This window comes from Ochotona princeps, chromosome 12 (assembly GCF_030435755.1).
Source record: "Ochotona princeps isolate mOchPri1 chromosome 12, mOchPri1.hap1, whole genome shotgun sequence".
NCBI classification, from domain to species: Eukaryota; Metazoa; Chordata; class Mammalia; order Lagomorpha; family Ochotonidae; genus Ochotona; species Ochotona princeps.
Window position 1 is genome coordinate 58,889,838 of NC_080843.1, and position 22,910 is coordinate 58,912,747.

Genomic DNA, 22,910 nt, shown 5'->3' on the forward strand with positions numbered 1-22,910 from the left:
TGACCCTGGGAGGAAGCAGGTGATCTTTCAAGTACCTGGATCCCTGCCACCTCTGTGGAGAAAATCCACTGAGTTCCACCCTAGGCATTGGGAAGTAAACCAGGGGATGAGATCTTGCTTTTTGTCTCTCAAATAAAATAAAATTAATGAACACTGACTCAAAAACATGCAACTTGATTGACACACAAAGAAATGACTTTGGATTTATCCAAGACACAATAAGTAGGGAGAAGAGGTTGCAAAAGTAGTACTGGCTTTGCTGTGCAGTGATGGTGTTTTTATATTCATCATTTAACATCTGCACAAGACTTAAAGTAGTCATATTGTAAAACACAAGTTCCTTTCACTAGGGATATATTAAAGCAGGATCATGACAACAGAGTGTGGCTGACAAGGGAATAGGAAAGAAGAAAGTACTTTAATAGAAAATACATACTAAGGAAGACTAAAGCTTCTTAGACAAAAAATAGCTCTGTATGTGTTACCAATGAGTAAGAAAAGGCAGGTAATACAAATATTCATTCATTCATCATTCACTTGCTACACTGTTTTTGTTTTCAATATGCTTGGAGCCTGAGTTGGCAATGGTGATACCCACACACATATATAGAGTTAAATATAACAAAAACATGACGAGCAGAGGTCTAGGGAACAAAAGTAAAATACAAATAATTATCTAGTGGTAGAAGTGTATGGGACAGTTTGAGAAATGAGATGACATTTGAGCTTAGCCTTGAAATAGAACATGAGTCACAGAAAACAAGGTGGGAAGATGGGGAGTCTTTGAAAACACACGCCAAATACAGTCAGTGGTTAGGTGTGTCCAGGCCAGCACACAGAAAGCGGCCAGGGTAAGGGACAAAGCCTTCCCTTTGTGCCTGGGGCAGACTGGAGCTCTCAGGTCTGATCAAGTGTGTGGCCTGTTTCTGAAAGCCAGGGGCCTTTCGCACAGAGAGGGGCACTAACAAAAGGAAAATGCAGCCAGTCCCAGAAAGTCTCCTGTTGAACAAGAGAAAATCTACCAACCAGTGAAGAATTACCATTGGCAATGCAGCTGTGGAATCTGGGGATTTTTATCTGAGTGCCCCAAGAATTGGCCATTTTTACTCCAACTTTAGTTGGAAGAATTGAGGGCTAAAAGGATGAATAAATTACTTGTCTGGTTTCATACACTGTTAACAGAATCCAGGAGGGTGTGACATAGCACTGGCAGGTTGGGACAGCAGCATCTCCCAAGCATCTGCTGTGAGCAGGGATCACTGGGAGATTAAGACAACTGAACTCTTCCATGCAAAGGCCTAAGAATTAAAATACACAGACAATAGAAGCACAACAGGACAGTGCACTTATTAGGAATAGTATGGATAGATATTTTATCACACAATAGGTTGATACATTTCTGAACACTGCACATATTTTTGTAAAACAAATTATAGAAATGCATTAGATAAGGAAATCTATTAATTGACAGTACGGCTAATTTATCCAGATGACAGTGATCTGATATTTGTAGTTCAGTTATCTTTTAAAATGGACACAGCTTTCCTGTAAACTGAATTGAAAAATACAGTCTAGCCTTATTTGTACCCATGGCCCAAATGAATATCAACTTGTCACAATCTAAAAGTACTCTGGGTGTAAAAAACATAAAATATAGTGGAATTCCACTAACTCAGAATGGTGTGGCTTCCCCTGTTGCGATCCACTGGGACACTGTCAGTCAAGTTCCCTGTGTTGTCCCCGAACAACCCCTGTCCTTTGTGGGTCTTGGCTAAATCGGTCACTGAGCCTGTTCAGATAAATACAGCCATGTTTTTAACAAGAGAAATCCTCTTAAGACTGGAGAAATACGAGCCTTATCCCTTACTAATGAGTGTACTAAAGTTTTCACTGCCAGAGCTTCTAAGAAGTGTGCAATCCCTGCTAAGTATGTTGGCCTGAGCAAATAACTGGATGATGGGGGGATACTCAGCTCCAGTCACAATGTCATCTTGTCAGGGCTCTATTCAGAAGAAGGCTCACCGCATGTGTACAAGAGCAGAAAAACAAAAAGCTCTCTGAACTCCAGCTGCCCTCTGCAGAATATGAGTCTTGTTAGGCAAAAAAAAATTGGGCTGAAGGAGTCCTCCCACAGAACCAAATCATGAGGATGAAAAGAACATACTCCCAAGACAATGCCAAATCTGTTCAGCTTTTAACAATATTTTCCGATGGTCCTCACATGCCGTTACAATGATGGTGGACATAAAGAGCAGTCTCACAGGTCAGCACTGTGGTAGAGTGGGCTTGGCCGCCACTGGCAATGTTGGCATCATACGCTGGAGTGTGGCTTGGAGTCATGGCTGTTCCACTTTTAATCCAACTTCCTACTAAAGTGCCTAGGAAGACAACAGAAAGTGACCCAAGTACTTGAGTCACTACTACCCATGTGGGAATCCCAGACGGAGTTCCTGCCTCCTTGCTCCAGCCGGGCCCAGACTTTTTGGGGGAGTAAACCAGTGGATGGAAGATCTTTCTCTCTCAATATGCTGTTCTGCCTTTTAAATCAATTGCTCAGCCAATCTAGCTACCTATAACAAAGAGAATCGTGTATGATGGCCCTTTGGTTTTGATGAGCTACAGGATGTGCTTTAGATGAGCAATTATAGGTCTCAAAAACAACTTAGAAGTAGACACTGAAAAGAGCAGAACTTCTGTCTATTGTAGGGAGTGAAAAAGGTGAAATCCTAAAGACATGTGAAATTTAGAGAATTTTAAAGGACAGATGGGAAAAGAAAAGTATAAAAGACCCACCATGATGGCCAGAGGTTGAATGTTGGTAGGAAGGGCACTGAGAAATCTCATGGGATGGTGTATTGCTGACACAGCTTTTCCTCTGTTTTTACCAAATTAAAAAAAAATTAAAAATTAATATAATGAGGACAAATGTTATGTGTTCCATAGACAAACTTCCAAGAAGATGACCACATTTCGCTCACTCCTGTTCCTCCCCCTCAATGTCTCTCTAGTCCCCTGCCCCCTTCTATCAGCTGCTGAAAGACATAATTTGAATCCCCTCTCTATTCATAAGCTTACTTCACCACTAATCACAACTTTCAAAAAGAATGTTTTTCAAGGACAGGGTCCCTTGTGCTGAATAAATACCTAGGCCCCGCTTGTCCTCCTCTTTCCAGACATCCTGTGGGATCTACTATCCACACGGAGGTCTTCACAGTTAACATCTTTGTTTTTGGTAATCAAGGAAGGGTGATGAACTTCATGTGTGAATCCGCACAGTCCACAGAAGACAGAAGGGGAAGACAGTGAAAAAAATCCATAAATGACCAAAAAGAACAAGGGACACACTAACAGAAACAGGGACTTAGGGAAGCCCAGGGACACAGGTGGAAGGAAACAGCAACAAATCTGAATCTGTGCGGGCCATGGACACAAGAGATCCTCCTCTTTCCCAGAGGACAAATCCTCCCTCTTGCTTCATCTACCCCATGCTCCCTCTTAAATACATTTTAAAAAGTAGTTTTAAATAAGTTACATTAAAGTAAAATTCCTTCTCTCTCACTTTACGGCTGTCTTCAGCAAAGAAACAGACTTTTTATCTCTAAGGAAGGACTGCAGAATAGAGCCAGTTGAGTTCTAGACTATATTCATGTCTATGAAGTGTCTCCTCCACCAGGATGGACGGGCACTTCCGCCCCTACACCTGCTTGGCAGCCTGCCTGATACCACAGTGTCTGCTGCACAATGGTGGACATGTGAGCGATTAATAAACACAGGTTGATGGTTGCATGGGTCACTGGCCTCGGGTAGCGTAGGCATTATTTTTATCCTGGGTTTTCACCGCAAAAAAAAAAAATGGCATTGAGAATCTTAAACCAGCTGTTAATGGTGATCTCATGAAGAACAACGTCCTGGAATGTGAAAATCAAGAAACCTTGAGATAAGCTAGGTCTATAATTCTTTCATTTTTCTTTTTCTTTCTTTCTTTATTTTTCATACATCATCTGAGAGAAAGAGAGCTGGATTGAGATGGAGAGCTGTTATCCATTGACTCATTAAATATTCCCAGTAGAGGGCCCGGCGGCGTGGCCTAGCGGCTAAAAGTCCTTGCCTTGAACGCCCCGGGATCCCATATGGGCGCCAGTTCTAATCCTGGCAGCTCCACTTCCCATCCAGCTCCCTGCTTGTGGCCTGGGAAAGCAGTCGAGGACGGCCCAGTGCATTGGGACCCTGCACCCGTGTGGGAGACCCGGAAGAGGTTCCTGGTTCCCGGCTTCAGATCGGCGCAGCATCAGCCAGTTGCGGCTCACTTGGGGAGTGAATCATCGGACGGAAGATCTTCCTCTCTGTCTCTCCTCCTCTGTGTATATCTGGCTGTAATAAAATGAATAAATCTTTAAAAAAAAATATTCCCAGTAGTACCAGGCATTGGATCTGGGAAAAACCCAGGAACCCAACTTCCTGAGACATCTCCTGCTGCCTTGCAGTGTGGTAAGCAAGAGATGGACCCAGGAGGCAGAGCTGCGAATAAAATGCATATATTCTAATGCAGGACACCAGCTTCTCTGCCCAGGCAAAGCGCTGGGCCCTCATGTGTAACCGCCAACTGCACTGAATCTGATGCTCTCACATAGTCCATGGAGTCTTTGATTTCCTGTTGGGCTCACTTGTAAGTATGTTGTGTTTCTTGTTTAAATCTTTCAACAGGACAAGCACAAAGCACTTTGCCATTTGAGTATGGGAAACAGTAAATATCCATGATTTAGAGCCACTTATGTGAGTAAAAATTACGAGAGAACAAAACTTTTGAGTAAATGCTAGAGGTCTCCCAAGATGCTCCATCATTAAACAAAGTAACAGTGATGAAATAAAAAACTGAGATAAATCATTCATATACAGAGTAGGCTGGCAAGGTCCAAGTTTGAAGAATCCATGTGACTGCTTAAAAAAGTTGTTTTCTCTGTATTTTCTGAATAATGTAATTTAAATACATTGAAACTGTAGTCTACTTCTTGCCTAATTGTACTCCTTAAAAACTGAATGGAAAACTATTGCCACTTATGAATGCAACTCAGAGTATTTCAAATATTTGAACTTGTATTTTAAAGTTGCAAATTGTATGTCACAGTTTCATAATGCAGCGTTTAAAGAGATGTCGTGTCACTCAGCTGGGCTGTGAGTGTTTGGCAGTGAGATGATATCCTGGGATTCTAGTTACAGCATCCAGGAGGCAAGGAGTTTATAAACATTCTGCTTTGGGATAGAGGCCGAATTCCATTCAGTTGATTAACGTGTATTTTGTGAACAGTTTTTACATATTAATCTATTTAAAATGTTTCCTAATCCCAAATGTCCACATTTAAAAGAAGTGAAAGAATATGGTAGACTTCTACAGACTTTTATTTATTTTAATTTTATGCTAAAGACAGAGATTAAAGCTGGGGGGATGGGGAGCCAGGGAGGTAGATCTTTTTTCTGCAGATTTACTTGCAACAGCTGGGGTTGGACTAAATCCAGGCGCCTAGAACTCACTCCCAGTCTTCCATGTGAGTGGCAGGGACCCAAGCATTTGAGCCATCACCTGCTGCTCCCCCTCCCATCGCCAGTGTGTGTATTAGTGAGAAAATGGAAGGCAAACAGAGGCAGGACCCAAAACAAGGCACTCCAGCCAACACTGAATGTGGGCACCCCAAGCAAATTTCTAACCACTGCACCAAATACTGCAATTAGAGTTTAGTTTGAGCCAACTTTACATCTCCTTCCACACACGGTATTTTCAAACAGAATGAAAGCAATGTGCAAGGATGGGTTTCTGTTTCAACATCTAAATTTCATGCATATTAGCAATGTCTACCTCTGTTGCTCAAGTGCGCCAGGTGCAGCCTGTGCTAGGGAGACCTGCCAAGGAGGGGAGACGCAGGGAAGGTGCAAACACAAGCAGCGGGTAGCAATACGCATACTAGGACACCTCTAAAAATTCATAGAAAATGTGTGTATTACAAAACAAAAACTAGGCATATATTTTAAACTTCCTGGCACCAAAAATGAACATATCTTCTAATTTTTCCCCATGAATGTTTTGAAAAATTCTCTTATAATTCATGCTTGTTATTATTTGGGGGTGGAGAGAATAAAGCTAGTCCCTCTATTCTTGTATCATTCCATTCAATCTTGTATTAACTAATCATTACTTCTTTTTAAAAATTCATTCATTTGAAAGAGAGAGACCCATTATTTGCTGGTTCACACCACTACAAGCCTAAGATGGCTAAATCTGGGCCAAGCTGTAGCCAGGAACCTGGAACTCCGTCTGGGTCTACCTACTTGGTTATAGGGATTCACCTGGATCTATCACTGCCTTCTCCAAGGGACACATTAGCAGGAAGCTACAACTGCAAGCAGAGCTAGTACTTGAACCTAAACATTAAGAGTGGGAAGTGGGTATCCTAAGCAGCCTCTTAACAACTGCACAAAAGCCCGAACTATTACTGACAATATCTAGAAATCTGGTCAAGAAGAGTTGAGAACAGAGCTGGCATTGTGGCTCATGGAATAAACTGCTTGTGATGTCAGTATTCCCTATCAGAAACCTGGGTTGAGTCCCAGCTAATCTACTTCCCACTTTACTCCTTGTCAAAGAGCTTGGTGAGGCAGTGCAGAACATCCCAGTCCCTGGGTCTCTGCACTCCTCTAGGAACTTCACATGGAGGAGTTTCAGATTCCTGGATCCATTGGCTCAGACCTGGTCACTGCAGCCTCTAGGGGCTGTCTCTCCCTCTCCTATCCTCTGTCTTTCAAATAAATAGGTATATTCTCCAAAAGAATGATCAAGAACTTTGAAACATTAAAACTTTCACAAGGGGAACAACTACCAACTACTAATCAGGGAGGCAGCAATGTCATTCCCACTTCCTTTGTTTGTCACCGCCTGGATGCCTGTCAGGGTGCTTTCCCCTCCTGCAGGATGAGCACCAAATCCAGTTTCCCATCTGCATATTGTCTTGCCCTTTCTAAGACAATAAACCTGCAACAGGAAAACCACCTCACATATTTCCTGTGGGAGGAGGTGCCTTGAAGTGTGAGTCCCTCATTATTGCATTCCTGCTAAGACACATTCCTGGGGTTCTTTCTCATTGTCACCTTCCAGCTCTCCTTGTGGCAATTTCGAGTTTCTATTTTAGGTTGTGCCTGAAGAAAATCTTCTTGGTCATTTCCTTTCCTCCTGCCCATCTGTTAATACATATGGGAGTGTCTGCTCTGGGAATCAGAAAGTGACTTATTGCCAATAAAATGGCTTCTATCATTAGCGTAAATACTTAGAACACAGCTTAGAGTCACCTACTTTTTGTTAAAGAAGGACTTGCCTATATTTAAAACAGCAGAGCTGACTCTACTTTTGCAAAAATGAAGGCAATATGAAAGGCTATAACTTTAGGATGTTTAGGGTGCCAAAACTGTATTATCTTTTTATTTAAATTATTACTTGGTGATGTATGGCATCCTTTTAAAAAGTAATTATATTTTGGTAATATTTCTTTTGAGACATAACAAAGACTGCTATTTATTTTGGATGGAAATGTCTCAATAACAAAAGAAAAAATATGCAGCTATAATTTATCTCATTTCTGAATCAGGCATTTCTGCTCAGCCTTCAACACCAGGGATGGCCTTTATTAACTTTCCTTAATTCAGCATTTCTTTATTTCCTCACATCATTTGTACTGCTGACAGCTTTTATATTTAAGGATTCAAAATGTTTTTCATCTACATATTCTAATCAGCTCTAACAGGCACTGTTACCATTCTAGAAAAACCTGTACAGGGGCACAAAGAGGCTCAGTGATGGAATGGACCCTATGGCGCAAACAGGACTAGAACAATGACCTGGAGATTGCAGATCTGCCCTCTTCATTGTCCAGCTCTGACTTTCTGTGGAAAGAACCCCTTGGTATCTTTCTTAGCAGGAGTTTTGAGGGTGGTAGTGGGTAGGTATGGGAGAGGCACTGCATGATAGTGGCAGGTGAGGGACAGTGATGGGGTCCTGTCAGGCAGCTCCTGCTTCCTTCCCGCAAAATGTGGAAGAGACTAGGACTAACGTTAATCTTTAAGGATATTTTCTTCTTTTACCTCAGTAGTCCTCAACCAGGGGTCAGGATAAACATCAGGAGCTCTCAGCAAAAATGTACGTTCTAACAATGCAGTCAGAATCCAGGGCCCTCTCTTGAAATCAAACATTCCAGCGATCCTGGAAAAGCTCCTGCAAGGATCTGGATGTGCCTGATTATGCCGGGTTCAAGGATCTTCCTAGAAGACCAGAAACCCTTCCCAGAACCGGACCCTGGGGATGGACATCCAATATGGACTCTTTCCCACTAAGCTGCTTTTTCATGGGTGAGAAAAGACATGTTAAAAGAAGGAACAAACAACTCCCCCTCCCTTCCACAAAGCAGCCTTGTAAGCACACAGTGGAGGCCCCTGGGACTTCCTTGTAAGGAAATACCATTACTACTTCTGAAGGCCATTAATGCACTGTCAGTATTGTCATTAACTGATGTCAGAGAAGCAAGGATGTCCAAATTCACATATTTTGCTCTCCAGGTAACAATTACATAGGAAAACAAAGGATTACTGTCAATGGAGAGTGACACACAGCATTGTGCATCTAGGAGCTTTTCAAGAAGACAGCTGAGACTTGTTGAATAGATGTAGCCATCCTCCGGTGTACCTGCCATTTACACTTGGGTACATATTTTGATAAGTTCAAAAAATGATTCTTTAAGTTGTATCTTTTTTCCCCTTTTTAATAAAGAGGAGTTGTTTTAAAACTTTGTCCAGGATTAATTATTCACTAATTTAGGCTTTAGGCTTCCGGTTTTAGTCTTTGGTAAATGTAAGGATGGAATAGAAGTTATTTGATAGTGAGGGAAACACCATCCAGAAAGCTAATCCAATGACAGAAGCATACACCATCCACATGGCTTCCAGGATGTTCAAAGACGCACCTGACAATCCCTCGGTCAGCACAAAAGCATTAACTCCATTTAGAATAAAAATTCAAAGAATTACAATCATGACTGAGGGCCAGTGTTGTGGGGTAGTAGGAAAGCCATGCCCTGGGACATCAGCTTCCTATAAAGGTGCAAGTTGATGTCCCAGCCGCTTCACTTCAACATAGCTCCCTGTTAAAATAGCCTGGGAAAAGCAGTGGAGCATGGTCCAAGTTTTGGCCCTAGCCACACTTGTGGGATGATAACCAGATGAGGCTTCTGGCTCCTGACTCTAGCTGTTGCTGAAAACTGGCCATTGTGGGCGTCTGGGAAATGAACCACAGAAGGAAGACATCTCTTTGTCTCTCTCTTGCTCTTTGTTTCAAAACAAATAACTAAATATTTTAAAAATCACAATGCAATATATTTTATTTTGTAGAGTGTTCACATTAGTGTCAACTAAAAATGATCATCTATGTAATCCAATTTTTTTAAAGATTTATTCATTTTATTACAGCCAGATATACACAGAGGAGGAGACACAGAGAGGAAGATCTTCCGTCCGATGATTCACTCCCCAAGTGAGCCGCAACCGGCCGATGCGTACCAATCCAATGCCGGGAACCTGGAACCTCCTCCGGGTCCCCCACGCGGGTGCAGTGTCCCAATGCATTGGGCCGTCCTCAACTGCTTTCCCAGGCCACAAGCAGGGAGCTGGATGGGAAGTGGAGCTGCTGGGTTTAGAACCGGCGCCCATATGGGATCCCGGGGCGTTCAAGGCGAGGACTTTAGCCGCTAGGCCACGCCGCCGGGCCCTATGTAATCCAATTTTGTAAATTCTATTTACAAATTCATCTTTTAGATTATACAAAATGTTAGCAGTATCAAAAATAATATTACAAGTAGAGTTCTTAGGTGGCTCCTTTACCCAAATTAAGTGAAACAAAGAATGTGAGGTGAGTTGCTTCCAATGTTTTTGAGTAAGCACATCACCATTGTTCCTTCTACACATTTAAAAAAAATAAATCTAATGTAGACAACTGCAAATGCTTACAGCATATTACTAAAACATGCTGAATAAACACAAAAATTCCATGGACATAAATACATTTCCAGGGTCTATATTTGAATATATCTAATGCAGCATTTAAGGGGAGGGAAAAAGCAGATGGGAGCCGTCAAATCTATGGCTGTAGATTAGCTGTAGAGCGATACACAGGAACTATCTGCTTTTAAGCAAAACTCTTTAAGGCACTTCTCATTTTACTTGTATGGTGAATGCAGGATCCAGAATCACATTTTTTTGTCCGATCAGGAGAAAAGCCTATTGTAGAGCTATAAATCTAACCCTTATTCATATACTGGGTATATCATCAATGCTTGTATAAAGGGGAAAACATTTCCCTTTGACTATGAGTAATATATACAAATATCATACCAGCAATGTTTCAGATTTCCCTCATAGTAATTACTAGTCACCTCATTAAATGTGTTGTCTTCTCTTTAGAAAAGCAAAGTAAAACAAAAATAAAACTCACTCCCCTTAAGAAACTTCTTCAAGAAATAAATATTCTTTCAACTTGGCAAGCTGCTTCATGTTTTCTTGTGTCAAATTTTTTATTAATCAATGCCATCAATATAAATCTTTAAATAAAAATGTTAAAAGTTGACTTTTAACCTTTTGAAGGTGGCTGGCCTTTTGGTCCATTGGGTTAGGCTGCCTTCCACAGTGCTGGCATCTTGAGTCCCAGCCACTATACTTCTACAAATGCACCTGAGAAAGCAGCAGCTGGTGGACCCAATGCCTGGGCTGTCATCCAGACAGGAAAAGTGGATGGAGTTCCAGGCTCCTGGATTTGACTCAACCCAGAACTTGCCATTGGGGCCATTTGGGGAGTGAATCAGCAGATGGAAGATTTCTCTGTTCCTCCCTCTGTCAAGCTGACTTTCAAAAATATAAAATGAATCTTAAAATATATTTTGAATCTTCAAATGTTTTAACTTCAAGTGGTTAATTCACTTATAATGTTATACAAGCTGTCATTTAAAAAATCACAAGAAGTCAATTATTTTCCTATTTCAATATTTGTTGAAAGAAAAGCTCAAGGGCTTAATTTCCAAAAGCAAAGCTTTCAAAAGACAAAAACAGGCCAAAACATCAAATATATTAAGGCTAGAACAAACAGTAAACACAGGCCTGGCTGTTTCTAATATTGCATAAATTTCAGAGGCTTTGAATGATATTCTTATGTTTAATGATTCACGTTGAAGAAAATTCATGGATTTTATGTATGAAGAGTCTCCATGTCATGTCATTCTTTTCTTTAAAAAAAGTTACAATGGATCTTTTAGTAATGTCTTATTATATAGAATTTAAATAACAAAAAGTCTGATGAACAACTCTGGGTAACATTCTAGGTGTGAAAATTTGGCAATGCTACATTTGCACCCATCAGCCAGCCTTCAGAAGAAAAAGCATTCCGTACAATGATCCAAATCATTTATACCAAGAAAGAATGATACAGCCTCAGACACGCATCATTTCATAATCACACATTCCCTCCTTTAGCTTTACTATAACCTATAAAATTGGCTGCTATAGTCCCATTTCACAGGTAATGAAACAGGTGCTGACAAATCAGGTTCTGCCTTGCCCCAGGTTCCTTCCGTGGTAAGAGGAAGGATCTGAACTGAGCCCAGTTCTGAAGCAGACACTGACTACGAAATCCCCAGGCTGAGGTCCCTATGTAAGAAGAGAGCCTTCAAAATGCCCATGGCTTTGAGCACTGTGTGTGTGTGTCCTGCTCTGATGAGACTATTCAAGGCACTTATAGGCAAGCAGTGTCGCTGGTGGAATGGATGTGCTGTATTTCTTCTTGTATATCATTTTCTACCTGCCTGATTACTTTCCCAGCTCTTAAGCACGTACACATGGAAAATTCTGGGTGTTTGGAAAGTACTCTGGTATTTGAAACATGGCTTCTGACATCTCAAAGTGGTTACTGAACAAAGGACAGGTAGTCTCAACGCTAGGAAGCACTCTTTCTACTGCACATGCCATGGAGCTCCCCAGGCAAGTTTACCACACCTCAATGGAAACAGCTTCAAGTGTCCCAATCTCCAGGTACCAGAGTTCTAACAGAGAGTGGGACACAGGCCAAGCATCCTTTTTTTTTTTTTTTTTTTTTTAATATTTAGGGGGGAAAAGTGTTTCAAATTTCAGATGTCTTTGGATCTGGGAATTCTGTATATATACACAAACAGATAGTTGGGGAAAAGAGACCCAAATCTAAACAGGAAATTCTTGCTTCGTTTATACCTTTTAGCCAGAGTCCAAAGGTTAGTGCCACTGCAGTGGACTGTGACCATGACACGAGACTTGGTGTGGAGTTTTCCACTTGTGGAGGCATGTGGGTGCTCAAAAAGCTTGGGACTGGGAATTTTTAGACCAGCACTATCTAGCCTGTGAGTGAGAGAGCATACCTCACCAGAGTGGCCATCCCCGTGTTTAGAAAAAAGCAGACATTCATCCTCACTTGTCCTGCCAGGCTGTCTACCCTCAGAGAGGTCATTACTCTGATGGCTAGCCAGCATTTCCAATAAAACTTACACCAAACACAAAACAGCATTACTTCAAAATGTTCAAAATTCACTTAAACATAACCAGATTTTCTAATATATTGACTTTCTCTTCTATAACATACCACTGTGTCCAGGGGATTCATTCATCTCTTCCTCTTAGAAGTATGTAGAAACTTGTACAATATTCAAGGCATTATGTAGAAGAACTTTCCCATTAGCCTAGACCAGGAACTGTTCTAACCCCAAGGCCTAGGCTCCTGGAATTTAGTAAAACTCCAACATATTTTTCAATGAGTGACTGATACCATGCCAAACCAACCAACCAACCAACCTAAAACAAAACAAAACAAAAAAACCCCAACAACAACAACAAAAATATAAAGCTATGCATTATATTGTGATAAAAGGAAAGAAAAGTCAGTATAAAGGCTTTGCTTTTCAATAGGCTCCACCTACCAACTAATTCTTTCTTAAAATTAGGATCTAACAAATTCCACAGGATTGATATAGCTATAGCACATCAGTCAATTAGCCACCAGATGTTGATTGGACATGTACTCTATGAACTCCTCTCATGGACAACTGGCCATTCCAGGAAGTACAAAGTTATGTTTTTAAAAACTTTCTATAGAATATAAAGTTAATATAACACAATGCTGAGACAAGGAGGGGCTAGCACAGAGGAGAACAGAAAGAGATCAGAAGAAGGAGGATAGGTAACCTACACAAGATGGAAGACTGGACTGAGCTTTCACAGGTCCAGGCTCATGTCCAGGTCTGGGTAGAGAATAGAAAAAATGGCAGAACAGGAATGCAGGGATATGTACGTGTGTCGAGAGGAGGCTGGCATGAAGAGGATTTCAAAGAGGGACAACATGCATAGCACGCCAAGAGTCAATTCCATTCAGCACAATTTGAGTCTGTTGGATAAATATTTAGACAGTGCATGTTATGTCTCAGGTACTACAATAGATACCAAGTATACAGTGTTTAAAAACACTGATGTGGTCCTGGAATCACTGGCTATTGGGATATATGGACAAGCAGACAAGATTACATAGAAGGTATAAGTGCTGTGATAGGGAGAGGTCTCGGTGTTACAAGAACGACATAGAATGGGCAACCCAAATGTGAGGGGTCTTAGAAACTTCTTAGAAGATGATTATCAAACTGATAACCTGAATCCAAAGAGGGGGTTAGGTAAAATTGTCAGATGAATCATGTAGTAGCTACTCTAGAGAAGCAAGCATGAGGGCCGAGAGATGTGAAGTTCGTTGAATTTATTGACACACCAAAGGAAAGCTAGGGAAGGGGTTGTACTGAAAGCAGTAGATACATTTTAGCATGTATTTTATGCTATTCACGTTAAGGAGTTTGGACTTTGCGGAGCAGGAATAATGCTAAAGAATCCTAAGCAAGGCAATGAAACACATTTATCTTTGAGGTAGGTAACTTTCTGCAGTGTGAGATGGTTCTGAGAGGATAAATGGATAAGGACAAAAGGAATATGAAGCTGGATTCTTGAAAGGTTAGCCCCAACACAGAAAAAGAACTAAGTGAACAGTTCTTTTTTTATATACATATTTTTAATTTGGATTTCTTTTCATGTGAATTCATGGTCTTTATCCATTTTTCTACTGAAATGTTCATCTTTTGAAAAATAATTTAATCATACATTTTAACATAATACTATTATCCCTGCTTATTAATCATGTTAAAATGCTAATTACAATTCTGGTTTGTAGTATTATGATTTTTTACTTTTTAAAATTTGTATTATTTTCCATAATACAGTTTTATACATATAAGGATTTCACCCTCTTGCTTTTTCTCCCTCCCTATTCTCCCCCACCAGCTGTTCTCCCCCATATTATTACGATAGTGTTGTTCTTCGGCAACAGTCTTAAATGAATGAATGAAGTTATCAACCAATCAATTCATCACTTTAGGAGGACTGACCATGAGACTTCAGGTGAAGATAAAGGTGTGCCAGTTGCATGTAAGGGTCAGAGAGAAAGCTAATGGGAATACCCCCTGTGTGCCCAAGGCTCAGAACTCCTCAGCCAAGTGACAGCAATAGCTGACCACGGGGTGCAGAGGCAGAGAACAGAAAATGATTCCAATACTGGAGTCAAAAGATTTTAGGTCTGAGCTCTAGTTTTAACATTCATGAATTTTGAGATGCTTCTTAATTTCTCTGATCCTCAAGGTTCACATTTATTAAGTATGAGTTTTATGTGTAACTGCATAGCAACATTAAATCAGAATGCTTCCAAGTCTGGACCCTTCTTTCAGGGTGTGGATGGCACTGGGACTGGAGGGCTAGCTCAGTGGCATTTCTGAACCATCCACTGTTCAATACAGCTAGCAGAACCCACATGACAGTGGGGTTGTGGTTTCTTTGAAAGGGAATTTAGAGATTAAATGTCTGACATTATTCAAACTGTGGGCAGATTTACTCTGATTTATCCATTGCAGAAGAGCAGAGAATGGAAAAGCCCAACTGCTGCCATCCCCAAGGACAGCATTAAGGTCAGAAACAAGCAGAATAAAAGACATAGCTGAATGCCATGGGGGGGTCAGTGGATCACACACCTAGGCAGCCAGGGGCATGGTGACATGCTTCAGAATAGAACTCAGCTCTCTGAAGTTTAATGCTGTTTCCATGACTCAACTGTGCCAGCTTCATTATGCGAACTCAAGATCTTAGAAAAGGTAATACATAAGATACAAGTTAAGAGATCTCTTCATAACTTTGTGGCAGTAGGTGACATCCCAGGGGCCACAGGACCTGGCAGGAACAGAACTAAGGCTACTAGAGGGAGGATCCCCTCTTGGGGATCTGTGATTTTTGTCAAAGGAGAAGCCTTTCTGGGATGCGGGGTGGGGTTGTGTCAGTGTTAGCTGACAAAGGCAGGATGAATTGCAACCCACATAGACCCAGGTGTATAAGGAAGAGAGGAAGACAGAAGATGGAAAACAGCCTGTAACAAAGTTCTAGAAGCGATGGTGACTTGACTCATCAGAAAGGGCTTCAGGCCAAGCAACTGCTGCACAAGTAAGCAGGTGTCAGCTGCCTGGTACCATCAGGAGAGAGTGATTGGGTTTTGTCAGGTACTTGACACACTTAAGTGCTTCTCCATGGAGCATTTGTCTTATGATGCCCCCAACAAACTCATACTGCTGGCCTGTTCCACTGAGCTTTGCTTTTCTTCTTCTGAGTTTGATAAACGGGCAACATCACTGAACCAAAAGAAAAACCTCATAAAAGCAACACCTTCCATCAGAAACTGAAATTTTTATTTTGTGCCCCTGTGTTTCCTATCTTTACATCATCAGCTAGCTGTTTTTACTAAGCATAGACAGTCAACCATTAGAGGAATCAATACAACTTTTGTGAAATAAGGCTTACTGAACGAATTTTCCATTTCTATTGTTACAGACTTAACCCTGAGCAGTTGGTTCTAATCTACCCTCTACAAACAAGGATCCATCAACAAATCATAACAAAAACTTCATTTATAGTTTTTTTTTTCCTAGAAATTCCAAAGCAAACAGCACCGAGATCAAGTTGACTAAGTCACTCAGACTCTCCAGGAATCACTTCGCTAGCTCAGTGAGGATTTGGCAGCACAGATATCTCACAGGCCCTCCACTCAGAATCCTGCATAGACATCTGGAGCAGACATCAGAGTCCTTTTATCAGGACGGCAATCCATGTGTCTCCTGTTCTCTCATACATTTCACCATCCACATTGTTTAATTGAGCCCTTGACAACAAATGGTTTTAGGCTCTGATGCAAGACAGGAATTTGAAGCATGCATTGGCGTATTTAATGATGTTAATTTTGGGTGCACACAAACACCAGCTTCACTCAACAATCCAGTAACTTGCAAAAATAAAACACACCAGAGAACGAAACATGGCATGGAATTCCTCAGGATTGCAAACAAAGCAGTTCCACACTCTTCCAGATGCTGACAAGAAATAAAATAGCTTCCAACTGACAGATCCTTAAAGATGTCACAATCAATAAAGAGAAGGCAGACATAGGGTGCCTTCAGCATTGAAGAACTGCTCTTAAACCAAACTTATTTGGCTCCTTCAGTCTTCAATGTCTCCCAAGTTCATTTGACATTAACATCTGACTGTAACACAGCTAGAGTTCTTACTTTGTTTTGCTTGGTTTGAACAGCAAGATACAAACAAATAAATTCTTACTTGGAAATATAGATGGTCTCTTTTTAGGGCGTCTCAGATGAATAGGTTCCAGGTTCTTAATGTTTCTTTGAAGTCTTCCTCTAATGTCATTTCCTATGAGCAGTTCAGGTGGCAGGCTACTCCGTCTTGATGATTTGTAGTCATTTTGAGATGAATTTAATCTGCTCTTCGTTCTGGAATATAAATTGCTGTCATCAACTGCCATCATAGGGAGACACATGAGAAACTCTAAGCAAAAGCCCCCAAAGCCAAAAGCAGCAGCAGCAGCTGCTGCCGCCGCTGCCACCACCACCTCCGCCCCGACTCCAAGGTTCTTATGCTTTACCCTGCGCTTGTTTGGGAAGCTAAGCAAGTTGATAGGCGTGGACTTGAACAGGTGTAGAATTACTAAGTAGCTCCTCCTTTCCACAGCTAATAGCACAGGGAAGCGGAGATTCAAAAAAAAAAAAAAATCAGTGCAAAGGACTGGGGAATCTGAGCAGATGGGACATACCAGTTCATATTCTTATGGATACTAATAACAGTGGTTCATGACTGCCACGTGAAATTTCTGTTTTATCAGTGCAATGTCATCAGGTAAACACAACTTACTATTTAAGAATGAATGCTTATGCAAATTACAAGGCTCATTTTTTTTCTTATTGTTTGTCCAAACTCTTACCGAATTTAAACAGTTTGAGAGAAAGAATTTTAACACTCCCTCATACCTTTAAGTTCCAAACTGCATCCAAACCCAAAACAAACATCCTTCTTTGTTCAGTTTCTCATTTGGCCTGTAGCCAGATGAAGGTTGGCTGTAAGAGGGAGTTGAGGGATGACTGGCGATGACCAGGAAGGAACCAGTTGTGGGTGTGTGTCAGGCAGCAGTGCCGGGAAAAAGCACTGTGGGGACCCACCCCTTCCATCCTGTGCTCCATCTGGCTTCTTTAGAAGCTCACACTTCTGGCTAGGGAGGCAGAGGTCTAGCAAGCCAGCTTTGGCTGAACAAGTGATGACAGCTCCCACTCAGCCAACAAAGTCAATGTTATCTTTGCAGGAATTCTGTTGAACTTTCAACTGAAATGGCTGTAACGGTCTAACAGGCATCAGCAATTCTACCCTAAAGATTCCTCTTCAATCCAATCGCATATTTCCTTTTACTTCCAGATCCTGTATTTTTGTTCCCTGACGTGGCTTTATTTACGTGGAAATGCTGCTCACCCTTTACGTTAGCTGATAGTGTGGAAACTCTCACTCTACAATTTATCCTGGCCAGCTGTGTCCAGGTCTGTGCCCTCACCAATGTGTGTGTGTCTATGTCAACACACATCCCTGGTGCTCCATCTGGCTGCCATGTGAGCTGACGGATTGAGAAGACACACTCTGCCTTTTCTCTTTACAGCATTTGGAATCAGTAGAGATAAAAGGTGACAAAAGATTTAGGTGTTGTTTCAGGAACCACTACTAGGTTTCCTGGAAGGAAGGTAGGTTTTTCTTACCCTTTAAACTTTAGCAATTAAGGGGTAGGCTTTGGACCCAGCAGTTAAGAGGCCTGTGCCCCCCACATCAGGGTAGCTGGGTTCAACACCTGGCTTCAGTTGGTGACTCCTTCCTGCTAATACTGACCAACACAGGCAGCAGGTAATAGTTCAAAAGACAGGGTCTCTTTCACGCACATGGCAGAACTGGATTCAGCTCTCCATTCTTAGATTTGGCCCAGCTCAGCCTAAGCCATTGTAGGTAATTGTGGAGCAAGTCAGCAAACAAAAGCCATCAAATAAATAAAAACTAAACATAAATTTAAGAATTGGGCCTCCCTATCTAGTCAAGAACACAACTGCCCGTGATTTCTCATTTATCCTTAAGCTCTTTCAGTAGCAGGTCTTTAAAAATAATAGATGTTTTGAAGACAATAATATTTTTCACAAGTATATCCAGTAGAACAGCTACTATAATCCAGCAATGTATAGTTATGATCCAGCAATCCATTTACGTCAGATCATTGCCATTACTATCATTTTTACCAATACTGAGGATCACCTATACTATTTCCTCCTTCAATCTATTTTGTCACAGAAATGTACCATGAACTTCATAGCAATTAGGGACGTGTACAATATGCTTTGAAAAAACTGCCTGCTAGCTCCCTTCTTAAAAATACACTTTTGTCTCGTAAAGAAATAAAAAGTAAAGCCTTTCTGAAGTGTGACAGAATGGTTTAATAAGAGAAATATATACATTTCTGTTCTCAGAACCTCAAGAACCATGTTTAATTTAGCAGTTCACACCAGGACAGAGCCCTAGGACACAAAAAACTGTATGCTAATGGGGCCAAGTGTGGCTCTGAGCAGGGCCAAGCTCCAGCTAGTAAGTCATATTATCAGCACGGGCTACACACGCTTGCATCTGAGACAGACACGGTAGAGGTTTCTAGGAAAGGGTGCTGTTATTACACACAGTGTGCCCCTATGACGCGGCCTTGGCTCTTACAGGGCTGGCTGGAAATATATGTGCATCAAGAATGTATTGCCATCACAGCATCACTGATTGCACTCTATGCTGGCTGAGTTCTCACTGAGCCCCGGACATGTGTTACACCTCAGCGATCCCTTGGAATCACCTTGCTTCATAGAGGTGCATACCAAGACGCGGAGGCCATCAGACAGGAAGATGTGAACACAGGTTCTACCTGACTCCAAAAAGTTAATGCTTTAAATGACACCACTACACAGCATTGTATGGTGTATAAATGCGCATGACATCTCAAAGGAATGGAAAGCCATTCTGTTTTCCCAGAGTAACTCTTTGTTTTCAGCAGGCTTTCACCGCATCGACTGTAGGACTATGGGGTGATCCTGCTCACTCATGAGGCCTGTCCCTTGTAATGGAGCTGAGGTCCATGGGATGAAAGTGAGGAAAAAGAGAGGAAAAAAAGCAGAAAAAAAAGAATTCAGATTTTTATAAAATTATCCTTTTGGAAGATCTGAAATGGCAGTAACATGAATGACGACCAGCCACAAAAGCACTAGCTTGGTTCCATTTAAGTGAGAATACCCAAACTGTGATATGAGGTCCTTCTTGCTTCCTTTACTAATAGCCAAGAGGAAGTTAATTCTTCTCTACACATATGGTGAAAAGAATGATGAGACTAAGTTCTGGGGTAGGGGAAATCTCAAAACTTACAGCATAACCGAGAAACTATTTGAAAAGGTTGAATGACTGATGTATTTAATGCATCTGAAAGGCAGATGGGGAGCAGAAAGAGAGAGAGGAGAACAACAGAGAGAAATCTATTTTGCATCCACTGGTTCACACTATAAAAACTGGGCTGGGCCAGGCAAAACCACTAGCCTCGGGCTCTGTCTGGATCTCCCAGGTGGGTGGCAGGCACCCAAGGACTCAGACCATCCTCCGTGTGTGTGTTACGATGAAGCTGGATCAGAAGTGGACAGTCAAACCCAAACAGGTGGATATGAGATGCTGGTGTCCCAAACAACACCTTAACCATGGAGCTCAAAGTCTGCTCTTATAACAAATGATTTTCAATATGCAACTGAACATTGTCTCATTTAAGTACCAACACCTTCACTCTCTTTTAAGTACAAAGTATGGACCCTTTCATATTGTAATTTGCAATCCATGGATAAGTTGTGTACTTTATATTAGACGATGTGACCATTCCATAAATATTTTATTCATCCTGGTAGTTAACACACTATCTTACTTCATTGAGATTATTGATTGGAAGAGATTTTTCTGAATCGGTAGTCATGATTTCCTTATGAATTATAGTAGCTACATAAAGACATTCCTGAATTATTTTAATCTTTGTGAAAAAGTGTCAATTGTATAGAGAATGCTGAGATTTTATATTGCAATAATCTTCCTTATTGCTATTACCCTTCCCAGAAACAGCCCTCTCAGTAGGTTGTACGTCTGGTAAGTTGCAGTATTTGCTTCCATGTATCAGCCTAATCTGCCTACAACTGTTTCTCACTCTCAAAGTATCTATTCAGTTTTGAACCCGAGAGCTCCTCATCTATTTTTGTTGTTGTTGTTGTTACCTGAAGGAAACAACAGTACAGAATGACAGATGTCATCAAGTCAAGTAGCTCAGTGGATTTCTGTCTGCAGAAGGCCACCCGCCACCTCTCATTGCCACGGCACTTCTGCTTAATAAAAGAACATGGTAATAGTACCTAGCATGTGATTATGGCTGAGGAATTCTTTTCACAGTTTGTAAAATATAAGCAAGATGTTCAGTATTAATTGGCTGCCAAATGTAACAAATACCGATGACCCCTATCCTTTGCTGTTAGAATCCTCCGCCCTTCTGGCTTCTATGATGCTCTTCATTTTCTTCTGATGTCTCAGGTCCCAGCTGCTCATATTCACCAGGACCCCATAAAAGCCCATTCCCCCCCCCCCCCCGCTCTTTGGCAAGTCCACCTACTGAGCATCCATGAGAGTACTTTAGACAGCTTATGGAAAGATGGAATTGAAAGACACTTATTTTGATACTAAAAAAATGCTGAAATGCATGTAGTCTTTTTAAAAACATATTTCCTCTGACCTTCTGAAAGGTTCCCTCAAACATGTGGATTTCATTCTTTCATGTAGAACACTGAATTTAGAAGTCCACTTTGTTACACGCCCACTCTTTTTTTTTTTTTTAAACCTTGTTCCATCTAACCAGCTCAACTGTCCAGACTTCACGGATGTTGTTGGGTTTTTCTCAAGCCACCCCAGCCCCTGCCCTAGTTTTCCTGTCCTTCCATGGGGGGTGGTAGCCCAAGAGGGAGGAACCCACCATTTCCCTACCAGGCCACTCCCACTCCCAGATTTTGCACTCTCCAGGTGGTTCTGTGGCCTAAGTTGACAGAACTAGCCCCCAGTGCCAGCTTCTGCCAGCTGATGCTATACACGCCCACTCTTTGAGGTATACTCCCGTTATCTCACACCGTGCCAAGTCCAAGGTCTCTACTCTTGAGAATCTCTTCCTCTAGGGAGGAGGCAGACATGCAATAAACCAGCAACTACAATACAGAATGGCCACTCCATGCAAGGATGGTGCTACAGAAAACAAAACAAAACAAAAAGCCACCCAGTTAACCTTTCCTGAAACAGAGGGCTGTGAAGGAATGAACGGATATGGCCTACCAGGGTAGTCTGTGAAAATGGCACTGAGGTGTGACACAAAACCAGCTATGTCCACTAATGTCAACCAGCAGCACCCCAACCCCCAACCCTCCCACAGATTCTGTGTCCAAATATTCAACTTCAGATAAAAAGTATTTTTAAAAATTTGCATCCTCACTGAGCATATACAATCTATTTTCTTATTTTCACTAAAATATATGACCATTGACATCCCATCTACATGCATTAAGTATTATAAATAATATAGAGATTTGAGGTATGTAGAAGGATGTGTCTAGGTTACACAGAAAAATTAATGCCATCTTAAATAAGAGACTCAAGCATCATTAGGCTTTGGAAATGAAGGGGTCCCAGAACAAGTCACTGATGGTCCAGAGACACAACCCACACTTACAATGGGATCTTTAGTAATGCAAGAGTGTAGATTCCAGAAGAACATAGTGGGACAGTCCCAGAGAAAAGGGGGCTGAAAGAAAAATAGCCAGGGGCATTATTACATATTTTTTTAAAGCTAGCATAAATTAGTCATCTAGAAGATAGCTACTTATATCACAGCTACAAATATCATATGTTCTGTCTAAGGCGACCTTCATGCAAAATATTAATAGTCCTTTCAGTACTGTTTTTACTGCATCTCATGGGTTTTGATATTTTTATTTTCATCTCTTCAAAATAGTTTGTTTTCTCTTATTAAATTCTTCACTAATGCATAGGTCATACAGTAGCATCATTTCCTTCAAGAAGGTTTTTGATTTTCTGCTTCACTTCTTCAGTGACACATAGCTTCATGGCATTGTAAATTGTTTAGCTTTCTTCCTGTTGTTTCGTTTTTATGGCTTTTCACTTAAGGGGATGTAGTAATAAGTGTGTAACAGAGACCATCATATCCAGACGTGAGGATACAATGCAGTATGCATCTCTATTTCCAGATCAAAGATGGACTCCCAATGAAATTGTTGAATATATCTTGACAATAGGACATT

At 41.2% G+C, this 22,910-nt stretch overlaps 1 protein-coding gene across 1 annotated transcript in view; it reads right to left on the reverse strand.

Moving 5' to 3' along the window:
* The window catches only part of FRY (FRY microtubule binding protein), a 440,002-nt gene that overhangs the window by 318,431 nt on the left and 98,661 nt on the right, over nt 1–22,910 (reverse strand). Inside the window, exon 2 of the mRNA XM_058670891.1 lies at nt 16,789–16,961. The gene's annotated coding sequence lies outside the window, so the exon portion shown is untranslated. The remainder of the gene's footprint in view (nt 1–16,788; nt 16,962–22,910) is intronic.